The sequence below is a fragment of the Sus scrofa genome, chromosome 12 (assembly GCF_000003025.6).
Source record: "Sus scrofa isolate TJ Tabasco breed Duroc chromosome 12, Sscrofa11.1, whole genome shotgun sequence".
NCBI lineage: Eukaryota > Metazoa > Chordata > Mammalia > Artiodactyla > Suidae > Sus > Sus scrofa.
In genome coordinates, this window is record NC_010454.4 from 37,698,537 (window position 1) to 37,710,781 (window position 12,245).

A 12,245-nucleotide genomic window follows, 5' to 3' on the forward strand; every position below is an offset into this window, starting at 1 on the left:
GCTGTGGTATAGGTTGCATGAATCTTGGATCCAGCATTGCTCTGGCCGTGGCGTAGGCTGGCCAATGCGGCTCTGCTATGACTCCTAGCCTGGGCACTTCCATATGCTACACGTGCGGCTGTAATAAATAAAAAGCCATTCCTGGAGTTCCCGCTGTGGCTCAGTGGTTAGCGAATCCGACTAGGAACCATGAGGTTGTAGGTTCGAAGCCTGGCCTCGCTCAGTGGGTTAAGGATCCAGTGTTGCCGTGAGCTGTGGTGTAGGTTGCAGACACGGCTTGGATCCCGTGTTGCTATGGCTGTGGCGTAGGTCACTGGCTGCAGCTCCGATTCAACCCCTAGCCTGGGAACCTCCATAAGCCACGGGTGCGGCCCTAAAAAGACAAAAGCCAAAAAAAAAAAAAAAAAAATTCTCTGGGACCACCCCCCACCCTATCTGCTTACACATCCCCCAGGCACTCATGAAATTCTCTGCCCTGAATTCAGTGGCTATTGGGAAGTGACTTGAGCATCTTCTGTCTACACTTCCTCTCATCCACTTGAAGATCTTTCCATCTTTCTGGGTTAAACAGTGACTCAGACTTTCCTCCTCCCCCCCCCCGCCCCCGCTCCGGCTGCCCCCTTCGAGAACTCTCCTCTATTCCTCTCTTTGATAAGAAACCCAAGGGTATCTTAGCATTGCCAGAAGAAGCCTCTTGATCTTTCTCAGAATTATGCAATTAGTAGTATATCAAGACTTAGGGAAAAAGAGGGCCATTCAAATTCCTCTCAGAGTTGGAGTGCTGGGTCTGTAGGGCCTGAGCCAGTTCCCAGCTGAGAGTCAAGCTGTCCAGGGCCACCAGGGTCTGAATCACTACCTAAGGCAGAGTGGATCCATTGATGGGGATCCATTGATGGGCTTGAGGGCGGCAACACGACCTTTGAAACTTTAGCAAATCATGGGTGAGGCCTCAGAGGCTTCATCAGGAAGAAAAGTCTGTGGCCCCAAGGAAGCTGGGCGCCACTGATCTAAGAGGTCTAAGCTAAGGGTGTGGACCTTCTTCTAAGGGGTAGTTTTTCAGATGGGTCTTCAAAGCTGAGCTCATGGAAGGTAAACTGACAACACTTTTGACTTGAACCTAGCCAGAATTCAGACTGGGACTTGAAGCCACGTGCCAGGACGCGCACCCAGCCAGGAACCAGATTCATTTATTAAGTAGAATCACCCACCTGGTGTCCGGCCTTACTGAAGTTCAGGTTCTTTGTATCTCAGTGCAGAAGGAATTCAATGAGAGACAAAGTGATAGGTAAGAAATAGATTTATTAAGATAGGACTCTTGTTTTGTTTTGTTTTGTCCTTTTAGGGCCACACTTGAAGCATACGGAGGTTCCCAGGCTAGGGGTCCAATCAGAGCTACAGCTGCCTGCATACAGCACAGCCACAGCAACGCCAGATCCGAGCCACATCTGTAGCCTACACCACAGCTCACGGCAACGCCGGATCCTTAACCCACAGAGTGAGGTCAGAGATTGAACCCGCAACCTCATGGTTCCTAGTCGGATTCCTTTCCGCTGCACCACGATGGGAACTCCAAGATGGGACTCTTGTGAGAGATGCAAGCAGGCAGGCGAGGAGACCCTGGCCCAAGGATTAGGTGGGCTACAGTTTTATAATCCAAGGGAAGTGGGGGAGGGGGGAAAGACCACCTCCTCCTCGCTCTAGACACCAGGCTTACATCATTAGCTGCTCCTCTGCATCCCGTAAGAGAGTATTTGACCCTGTGAGGTCAAACCAGGGCTGTCATGGTGTTTATTGACATCAGCAGAAGGATGGTAACACAGGCTGAAATATGTTGAATCCTTTCAGGTTTCCATATAATGAGGTTCTCTTACTTTGGGATGTCATCGTAAAACTCCTGTCCTTGGTCCTAAGGATCTTTATCTTGCTGAACTTGAATGCGGGCCTCGTTTTATCTTTCACTTCATGACCTGCGTCATATCTTATGTTTCTATTCATTGCTTTATAGTTAAGGAAGCCTGGGGAGTTCCCATCGTGGCTGAATGGTTAGTGAATCCGACTAGGAACCATGAGGTTGTGGGTTCGGTCCCTGGCCTGGCTCAGGGGGTTAAGGATCCAGCGTTGCCATGAGCTGTGGTGTAGGTCGCAGGCATGGCTTGGATCTGGTGTTGCTGTGGCTGTGGCTGTGGCTGTGGCCAGCGGCTGCAGCTCTGATTTGACCCCTAGCCTGGGAATCTCCATGTGCCATGGAAGCGGCCCAAGAAATGGCAAAAAGACCAAAAAAAAAAAAAATATATATATATATATATATAGTATATATAGTTAAGGAAGTCTGCTTCTTCCACAACATTTTGATGGCTTTTTTTTTTTTGTCTTAGGGCCACAGCCATGGCATATGGAGGTTCCCAGGCTAGGAGTCGAATCAGAGCTACAGCTTCTGGCCTACACCACAGCCACAGTAACCTGGGATCCAAGCCGTGTCTGCAATCTACACTACAGCTCATGGCAACGCCGGATCCTTAACCCACAGAGTGAGGCCGGGGATTGAACCTGCAACCTCATGGTTCCTAGTTGGACTCATTAACCACTGAGCCATGACAGGAACTCCCTGGTGGCTTTCTTAAGCGATTATTAATTTACAGTGTCTCCCGAAGTTCCCTAGGTTTCCCTCTCTATCTGTGGGCTCCTACTGGGACACCTACAATTACCTGTGTGACTCTCTTAATCCATCCCGATCAGAAACACTCAAATAGAGACACTGAGAAATGCTAGAGACACTGCTAGTCTGGAGGAGAGACAGGACAGAGGAAGAAGACAAGGCGTTTTAGGCCCTTAACTAGGCATATTCCAGAGCCAACCCAAGAACCCTGGGACTAAGCAGAAAGCCAGTAAAGTCCTTGACCATGTCCAGGAAAGCTGAAGCACTGGGTCTCCAGCCACATCCAGCCCTTACCAGTAGGAAGGAAGTGCCTCTTGCACCAATACCAGGGTGACAGCCCATCAGGACAGGGCTGCCTGCCTGAGGCCGTTCTCTCCATTGCTGGCAGGACCCTGGCGCATCTCTGCACACTGATTGGGAACTTGTCTTCGTCTCCTCGCTTCTCAGAAAACTCATTCCCCAAAATACTTGGTACTTTTTTCTTCATTCCTAGCTGCTATTTACTGTAGATTTCCATGTAATGGCGCCCTGGGTTAATTTCACTTTTTTTTTCCTCTTGTAGCAGCTTTTTCATTTGGGCTTCTCGGTCTCTAAAAATATCTTGTCAGGGTATCAAAATAACACTGCAGAATGGCATCCTCTAAACAGCCTGATAGGCAAGCTTCTGTGACTGTCAGATTGCTGGGCCTAATGATTTGCACTTAGGTGTGCTTTCCTAAGATGGGATTGCAGGGACATGAGCAGGTGAGAATTGCACAGTCCGTGAATATTAGAGCTGGGAAGGATTCTAGAAGGGGAAAAAAATGCCGTCCCCAAATTTGCAGCAAGTTCTCCCCCAAAAGACGTACAATGGACTCCTTTCTTCCAGGGCATTATATATATTTATTATATATTATATATATTTATTATATATCATATATATTTATTATATGATATATAATATATATATATATGTTTTTTTTTTTTCTTTCTTTCTTTTTAGGGCCTCATCCGCAGCATATGGAGGTTCCCAGGCGAGGGGTCCAATCGGAGCTACAGCTGCCGGCCTACACCAGAGCCACAGCAATGCCAGATCTGAGCTGTGTCTTCGACCAACACCACAGCTCACAGCAGTGCTGGATCCTTAACCCACTGAGCAAGGCCAGGGATCCAACCCGCAACCTCATGGTTCCTAGTCGGATTCATTTCTGCTGCCCCACGACAGGAACTCCAGAGCATTAAATTTTTTGTTCTGTTTTTTTTCCTATTTTTGCCCACCCCATGGCATATGTAATTCCCTTAACCCACTGCACCTGGCCAGGAACCAAATCTGCATCCTGGAACTGCAGAGATGCCACTGTTCCCCTTAAGCCACTGTGGGAACTCCAGGGCACTCTACTTGTACCCTCTGCCTTCCAGCCTACATTGGGTGGTACTGCAGGCTCATATCAGGCTTTCCAGCCCAAGCCAAACCCCAATGAGTAAAATCACTTCACCTCAGACCTTCAGAATCCCCGTGAGAGCCTGGGAACCAATATTTTAATACATGTCCCAGGCAATTCTTATCATCAGGCACATTTGGAAGATGACAGAGTTGAATCCCCAGTTGACCCTCGTTGGGTCCAACTTACTAAATAATGGCCTGTCCAGTGCTGTGCGAGGGCAGCTCTGACAGCTGTGACAGGCTCACCACAGCTGATGGTTAAATGTTCAGGAGTTTTCCAACTGTTTGTTAAACACGAACAGTAAGTGATATTGGAAGCAGGGACTGAAGCACTTACTTAACACACTAATGTTCAGAGCTGCCAAAAGGTAGAAATACCCCACGTGTCTTTCAGCAGATGAATGGATAAACAAAAGGTTAGGTATATACATGTAACAGAATTTTATTCAGCCATAAAAAAGAATGAATTTTTTGGAGTTCCCCTTGTGGCTCAGTGGTTAACGAATCCGACTAGGAACCATGAGTTCATGGCTTTGATCCCTGGCCTTGCTCAGTGGGTTAAGGATCTGGCGTTGTGATGAGCTTGGTGTAGGTCGCAGACACGGCTCAGATCTGGCATTGCTGTGGCTGTGGCATAGACCGGTGGCTACAGCTCCCATTAGACTCCTAGACTGGGAACCTCCACATGCCACAGGTGCGGCCCTAGAAAAGACAGAAAGACAAAAAAAAAAAAAAAAAAAAAAAAAAAAAAGAAGGAATTTTTTTCTACCTGCTACAGTATGGATGAATCTTGAAAACATTATGCTGAGTGACATAAGTCAAATTTGACATAAGCCAAATTCAAAAGAACAAATATTGTATGATTCCACTTATATTTAAAAGGCAAAAAGTAAAGTAGAAGTTACCAGCATCTGGAAATAAGACAGTGCTTCTGTTTAAGATGATGGAAAACTTTTTTTCTGGAAATAGGTATTGGGGGGAGCTCTACAATACTGTGAAAATACTTAATGCCACTGAATTGTACAGTTAAAATTTTTTAAAATTTATTTATTTATTGAGGCCACGCCCATGCCCACAGTATGTGAAGTTCCTGAGCCGCTGCAGTGATAGACAATGTCGGATCCTTAAGCTGCTGTGCTTCAAGGGAACTCCTAAAATGGCAAATTTTATGTTATGTGTTATGTTATATATATATTTGGGAGGGGTTGTTTGTTTTTGTCTTTTTGTCTTATTAGGGCCGCACCTGCAGCATATGGAAGTTCCCAGGCTAGGAGTCCAATCGGAGCTGTAGCCGCTGGCCTTCACTACAGCCACAGCAACGCCAGATCCGAGGCTTGTCTGCAACCTACACCACAGCTCAAGGCAACGCCAGATCCTTAACCCACTGAGCGAGGCCAGGGATTGAACCCAAAACCTCGTGGTTCCTAGTCGGATTCGTTTCTGCTACACGCCATGACGCCATGACGGGAACTCCGAGTGCGTGTTTAATTGAATAGCCACACCTGACACATATGGAAGTTCCCAGGCCAGGGTTTGAATCTGAGCCACAGCTGTGACCTATGCCGTAGCAGTGGCATTGCTGGCTCCTTTAACCCACTGCTCAGGGCCAGGGATTGAACCTGTGCCTCTGCAGCAACCCAAGTTGCTACAGTCGGATGCTGAACATACTGTGCCACCAAGGGAACTCCTGTGCTACGTATATTTTACCACAGTAAAAAGTTGGTTCTGTAAAAATAAGATTATCAACTTACAGTTAAATAAATTATATTGGAAACAAGAAAATACTCTAAAATGAACAATTCCTTTTTTTTCCCCATTGGTAATTGGTTTATTTAATTAGGATTAATATCTCTGAAATATAAAATGAATAATTCCTGATTATTTCCCTCCATTTTACAATTATCGTTGCCCACCAGGTTCTTTCTGGCTATGGTATCTGTTTGGCGGAGATTCTAGATCGTGGCATGTTGCCAAGCATCTCTTCCTGCCTCTGAATTCAGTAACATCCCGTTGGTGGCTGGATGTTGGCTGCAGTGGGAGTATTTACACAGCAGAAATCAAAAACTCTACAAGTCAGGGTCTTCTCTCCACCAAACATTTACCAGCACACCACTGTCTCTAAGCCATCATTTTTTCAAGGGTCAAAACCTACTTTATAGGAGTTCCCTTCCTGGCTCGGTGGTTAACGAACCCAACTAGAATTCATGAAGATGCAGGTTTGATCCCTGGCCTCGCTCAGTGGGTTAAGGATCTGGCGTTGCCGGGAGCTGTGATGTAGGTCATGGACGTGGCTCAGATCCTGAGTTGCTGTGCCTGTGGTGTAGGCTGGCAGCTGTAGCTCCTATTCAGCCCCTAGCCTGGGAACCTCCCTATGCCGTGAGTGCAGCCATAAAATGAAAAAAAAAAAAAAAAAAAAAACTTACCTTACAGAATTTCTCTGAGGATTAAATAAAGACAGTTCTCTATGTGAGGTGAAGGATGTTAACTAAACTTTTTGTGGTCATCATTTTGCTATAATTTATATATATAATATTTATATAAAATCGTTGTTATACACGTAAAACTAATACAATATTATAGGTCAATAAAAAAATAAAATGAAGAAAAAAGGTTGTTCAGGTAAAGAGGCCCATGAACATGTCTGGTGCAAGTAAGTGCTTGGTTGGCATTTGCTTTCCGCTAGAGACCGTGAGCTTTTGCAGCCACTTCATAACTCCCAGGGGCAGAAAGTGATCTCTGCAGGCAAGGAGCCTTATCGCCCCAAAGACAGAGCCAAGGAGGAGTTCCTGTTGTGGCTCAGTGGAAACGAATCTGACTAGTAACCATGAGGATGCAGGGTCAGTCCCTAGTCTCACTCGGTGGGTTAAGGATCCGGCGTTGCTGGGAGCTGTGGTGTAGGTCACAGCAATGCGGCTTGGATCTGGCATTGCTCCAGCTGTGGTGTAGGCTGGTAGCAGCTCCACTTAGACCCCTAGCCTGGGAACTTCCATATGCCATGGATACAGCCCTAAAAAGACCAGAAAAAAGAAAAAAAGAGAGAGAGAGAGAGCGCTAAAACAATTCGAAAGAGAAAATGAGAAGAATTTGGTCTTCGTTTTTGATCTAGAAAAGGATGCCGAAAGAGAGAGGAAGAAAGAGGGGGACGCAGTAGAGACAGAAGCCAGGAAATCTGATGTCGAGAAGCTGGGCCACCATGGGGTGAGTTGGAGGCTGGCTTGGCTGGAGACCGCACTTCCAATAAGACATTCCTGGAATAGGATGGTCCAAAGGATCAGTAAGGGTTGCGTTCATTTGCTGTAGGGTACAGATGCAACCCTTCATTGAAACCCTTCCTGTCTACTCAATAGCCTTTGGACTTTGTTTCTTTGGGAATGAGATGAATCAAAAAGAAGCTGGGCTAGGGAGTTCCCGTTGTGGCATAGTGGTTAACAAATCTGACTAGCATCCATGAGGACGCAGGTTCAATCCCTGGCCATGCTCAGTGGGTTAAGGATCCGGCGTTGCCATGAGCTATGGTGTAGGTCACAGACACGGCTCAGATCCCACGTTGCTGTGGCTCTGGTGTAGGCCGGCGGCTACAGCTCTGATCAGACCCCTGGGAACCTCCATATGCCATGGGAGCGGCCCTAGAAAAGGCAAAAAAAAGACAAAAAAACAAAAAACCAAACCCAAAAAGAAGCTGGGCTAGGAGTTCCCAGGTGGCTCAGTGGGTTAAGGATCTGGTGTAACTGCTGTGGCACAGGTTCAATCCCTGGAACCAGGAACTTTCACATGCCTTGGTATGGCCAAACGAAATCCCAAACAAACAAAAACTAAAAAGAGGCTGGGTGATCCTATTTGGAGTCCAGGCTGCCAGGGAATGTTAAAGGGACAGCCACAAGATAAGATACAGAAGAAAAACTCCAATCAGAAGGTGACACCAAGGTGTCAGCTCCTATATCCCTTCATAGGAATATGGAGGAACCTCGAGAAACACTTTGGACATCTACCCTCTACGCATCCGTTTTCTCTGGATTTCAAGGAGCTGGGAGATCTCAGGTGTCAGTAAATTGCATTCAAATAGGTTAAAAATTTTAGAGCTATGTCATGTTTCATTGCTTGACAAGTGGACATTAACACATGTTGGTTTATTTCTGTAGTTCAGAGGGTCAGACTTTGAGAAGATTCTTTGTCTTTTTGGACTCCCTCTGGAATTAGGAATATTTGAGTAAATCCATAAAACCTAAGGCCGTTATATGATCAAATTACCCCTCTCTCTTTACAAAATGGTTCTTGATGTCCGTTAAAATCTGAGCTACCCATGGAGTTCCCGTTGTGGCTCAGTGGTTAATGAACCTGACTAGGATCCATGAGGATGTGCGTTTGATCCCTGGCCTCAATCAGTGGGTCAAGGATCCAGCATTGCTGTGAGCTGGGGTGTAGGTCGCAGATGCGGCTGAGATGTGGTGTGGCGTAGGCTGGCAGCTGCAGCTCTGATTTAACCCCTAGCCTGGGACCCTCCATAAGCCGTGGGTGTGGCCCTAAAAAGACAAAATAATAATAATAATAATAATAAAATAAAAAATCAGAGAATAGAGAAGGAAAAGGGAAAGTTAGTAACTTTACAGTGGAGAAGCCTGGTAGCACTGCACTTAACCTAGTTATGAAGCTTAATGTTACCAGTGATGTCATGTGGGTATCATGTTCCCCCAGACATGAAGTGTGCTGAAAACGGCACTTCAATGCCACAGGATTTAAAAAGCAAAACCAAAAAAAACCCCATAACCCATAACCCCAGTCTAATCATGACGGAAACACCAGACAAACCCAGACTGGAAGACATTCTATGGGATCTCTGCCCAGTCCTCCTCAAGACTATCAAGGTCATGAAAACCAAGGAAAGACCAAGAAATTGTCACAGGCTAGAGGGGACCAGGGAGCTATGACAACTGAATGTAATGCACTGTTCTGAGTTGGATGCAGGAGCAGAAAGGGAACATGAATGGAAAACCTATGAAATCCAAATAAAGCCTGCAGTTTTAATAATAATAATAATAGGAATAATAAAAAAAAAAGTGTTTCCTGGCTTTCGCAAATGTACCATGGTAATCTGATATGTTAACAAAGATAGAAGTTGAGTACAGAGATTATGGGAACTCTCTATATAACCTTTGCAACTTTTCTGTAAATCTAAATGTATTTCCAAATAAAAGTTTCTTAGGGAGTTCCCTTTGTGGCTCAGTGGTTAACGAACCTGACAAGGATCCATGAGGATGCGGGTTCCATCCCTGGCCTCACTCAGTGGGCTCAGGATCTGGCATTGCCGTGAGCTGTGGTGTAGGTCACAGACAGACGCGGTTCAGATCTGGCGTTGCTGTGGCTGTGCCCTAGGCTGGCAGCTGTGGCTCCGATTCAACCCCTAGCCTGGGAACCTCCATATGCCGCGGGTGTGGCCCTAAAAAGCAAAAAAAAAAAAAAAAAAGTTTATTAAAAAAAAATCTGGAGTTCCCTTGTGACATAGTGGGTTAAGGATCCAGCGTTGTCACCGCAACAGCTTGGGTCACTGCTGTGGCTCAGGTCTGATCCCTGACCAGGGAACTTCCACATGCCATGCAGGCAGCCAAAAAAAAAAAAAAACCTCTAAATTACATGACCTGTGGTATGTTCCCACATATCCTTATGTTCTGGGTTTTTTGTTTAAGGAAATGTAATTATTTGGTTTATTTGTGTCACCTGGCAGTGTATGTTTCTTGCTTTTTTTGTCTTTTTGCCTTTTTTAGGGCCGCACCCGTGTCATATGGAGGTTCCCAGGCTAGCGGTTTAATCAGAGTTGTAGCCGCCGGCCTACGCCAGAGCCACAGCAATGCGGGATCTGAGCCACATCTGCAAACTACACCACAGCTCACAGCAACGTCGGATCCTTAACCCGCTGAGCAAGGCCAGGGATCGAACCCACAACCTCATGGTTCCTAGTCGGATTCGTTAACCACTGAGCCACGACGGGAACTCCTGGCAGTGTGTGTTTCAAGGACTCTTCATTTATCTCCTTTGGCAAAGAAATGGGATTCTCCTGACCTACAAAAAAGAGATGCATTTGGGATCCTGGTCTCAGAAAAGACATTCTCCCTTGCGTTGTTTCAATATGATAAAAACTGGCTTCCTTTCCAAGCCTGCACTCATGATGAAATACCCATAGTTGCTTCACTTGTCCAACTATCACATATGAAACTCGAGTGCAACTCTGTGCAGAACTCTGTCCTGAGCACTTGCATAAGAAAGGAAAACCGGAGTTGTTTTGTGATGCAGTGGGTTAAGGATCTGGTGTTGCTGCAGCGGCTTGGGTTGCTCCTGTGACATAGGTTTGACCCCTGGTTTGGTAACTTCCAAAAAAATAAGAAGAAGAAGGAAGAAAGGAAAACAGATACAAGGGAGAGAAGCAAGCAAGTACCTTTTTTTTTTTAATTTTTGCTTTTTAGGGCCGAACCTGTGGCATATAGAAGTTCCTGGGCTAGGGGTTGAATTGGAGCTGAAGCTGGCAGCCTACACCACAGCCACAGCAACACCAGATCTGAGCTGCATCTGTGACTTATGCCACAGCTTACTGCAATACTGGATTCTTAACCCACTGAGCAAGGCCAGGGATCAAACCTGTATCCTCATGGATACTAGTTGGATTCATTTCCACTGTGCCACAAGGGAACTCTTCCTTGTGCCACATTTTAGATTCCACATATAAGTGATAACATACGGTGTTTGTCTTTCTCGTTCTGACTTACTTCACTTAGTATGAGAATCTCTAGTTGAATCCACATTGCTGCGAATGGCATAATTTTGTTCCTTTTTATGGCTGGGTAGTATTCCATGGTGCATATGTATACCTCTTCTTAATCTACTCATCTGTTGATGGACATTTAGGTTGTTTCCATGTCTTGGCTGTTGAGAATAGTGTTGCTATGCATATACAGTTCATGTATCTTTTGAATTATAGTTTTGTTTAGATATATGCTCAGGAGTGGGATTGCTAGATCATAAGGTAGTTCTATATTTAGTTTTCTGAGGAATCTCCATACTGTTTTAAGTATCATTCGGAAGGAGTTTATGATTAGTAGAAAGTATCATAAATGCATCCAATCCATCAGTTTCCTGAAGTGCAAAGTCTCTGGGCTTCAGGTTGAATACAAAGGGCTGGTGAGAAGCAGAGCATAGAGATTAAGAAGTGTTAGGGGTTCCCGTTGTGGCGCAGTGGAAATGAATCCGACTAGGAACCATGAGGTTGCAGGTTCGATCCCTGGCCTTGCTCAGTGGGTTAAGGATCCGGCGTTGCCGTGAGCTGTGATATAAGTCACAGATGTGGCTCGGATCTGGCATTGCTGTGGCTGTGGTGCAGGCCAGCAGCTGTAGCTCTGATTAGACCCCTAGCCTGGGAACCTCCGTATGCCACGGGTGCAACCATAAAAAGACCAAAAAAAAAAAAAAGAAGAAGACGAAGAAGAAGAAGTGTTAGGTAGGAATGACTTCCTAAAATATAACTTATAGGCCAGATCCAATGGCTTGGCAAGGAGGGGTTAGGATTTCTCAGTGGAGGGAAGAGCATCAGTAAAGTCATGGAGATGGTAAAAAAGGAAGAATTGTGTGCAGGGAGGGGATCTTGTTAGCTTGCCTGGAGTGGAGAAGCTAGGTTAGAGAGAAGAGCTGAGAATGCCAAGGAGGCAGCCCCCTAAGCCAAGGTCATTCTAATGGCAAGAAATGCTGTCCATCAGATGAATAGGAGGGAATACTGACATAAATGGTTTCCACTACTTTTGGAAACTTTTCCACTACTCTGTCTTATCAGCTACAGGTGCAGAAGTGAGCAAGTTACAGAAGAGAGCTGGGCTAGGGCAGGTGGGGGGAGACAGGGAAGGGAGGAGGAACGCTCACCCAGGGTAGGGCAGGGGGAGGTGTTTAGGGCATCGTTTCTCTACCTGCTGGATGAAATGGAAGCAATTTCTCATTTGAGAAGGAAAGCGAGGCTTTGTCTTCATAGGACTAGCTTGTGTACCTTGCATGAAGTAGAGAATTAATTTATCAGATACATCTTGTGCATTTACACTGTGCCGAGCACTGTGCTAGACTCTGGGAATATAGAAATATGTGAAATGGGCCCAGTCTCCACCCACGGGGAGCATTCCTGTCTAATGGGAGAGA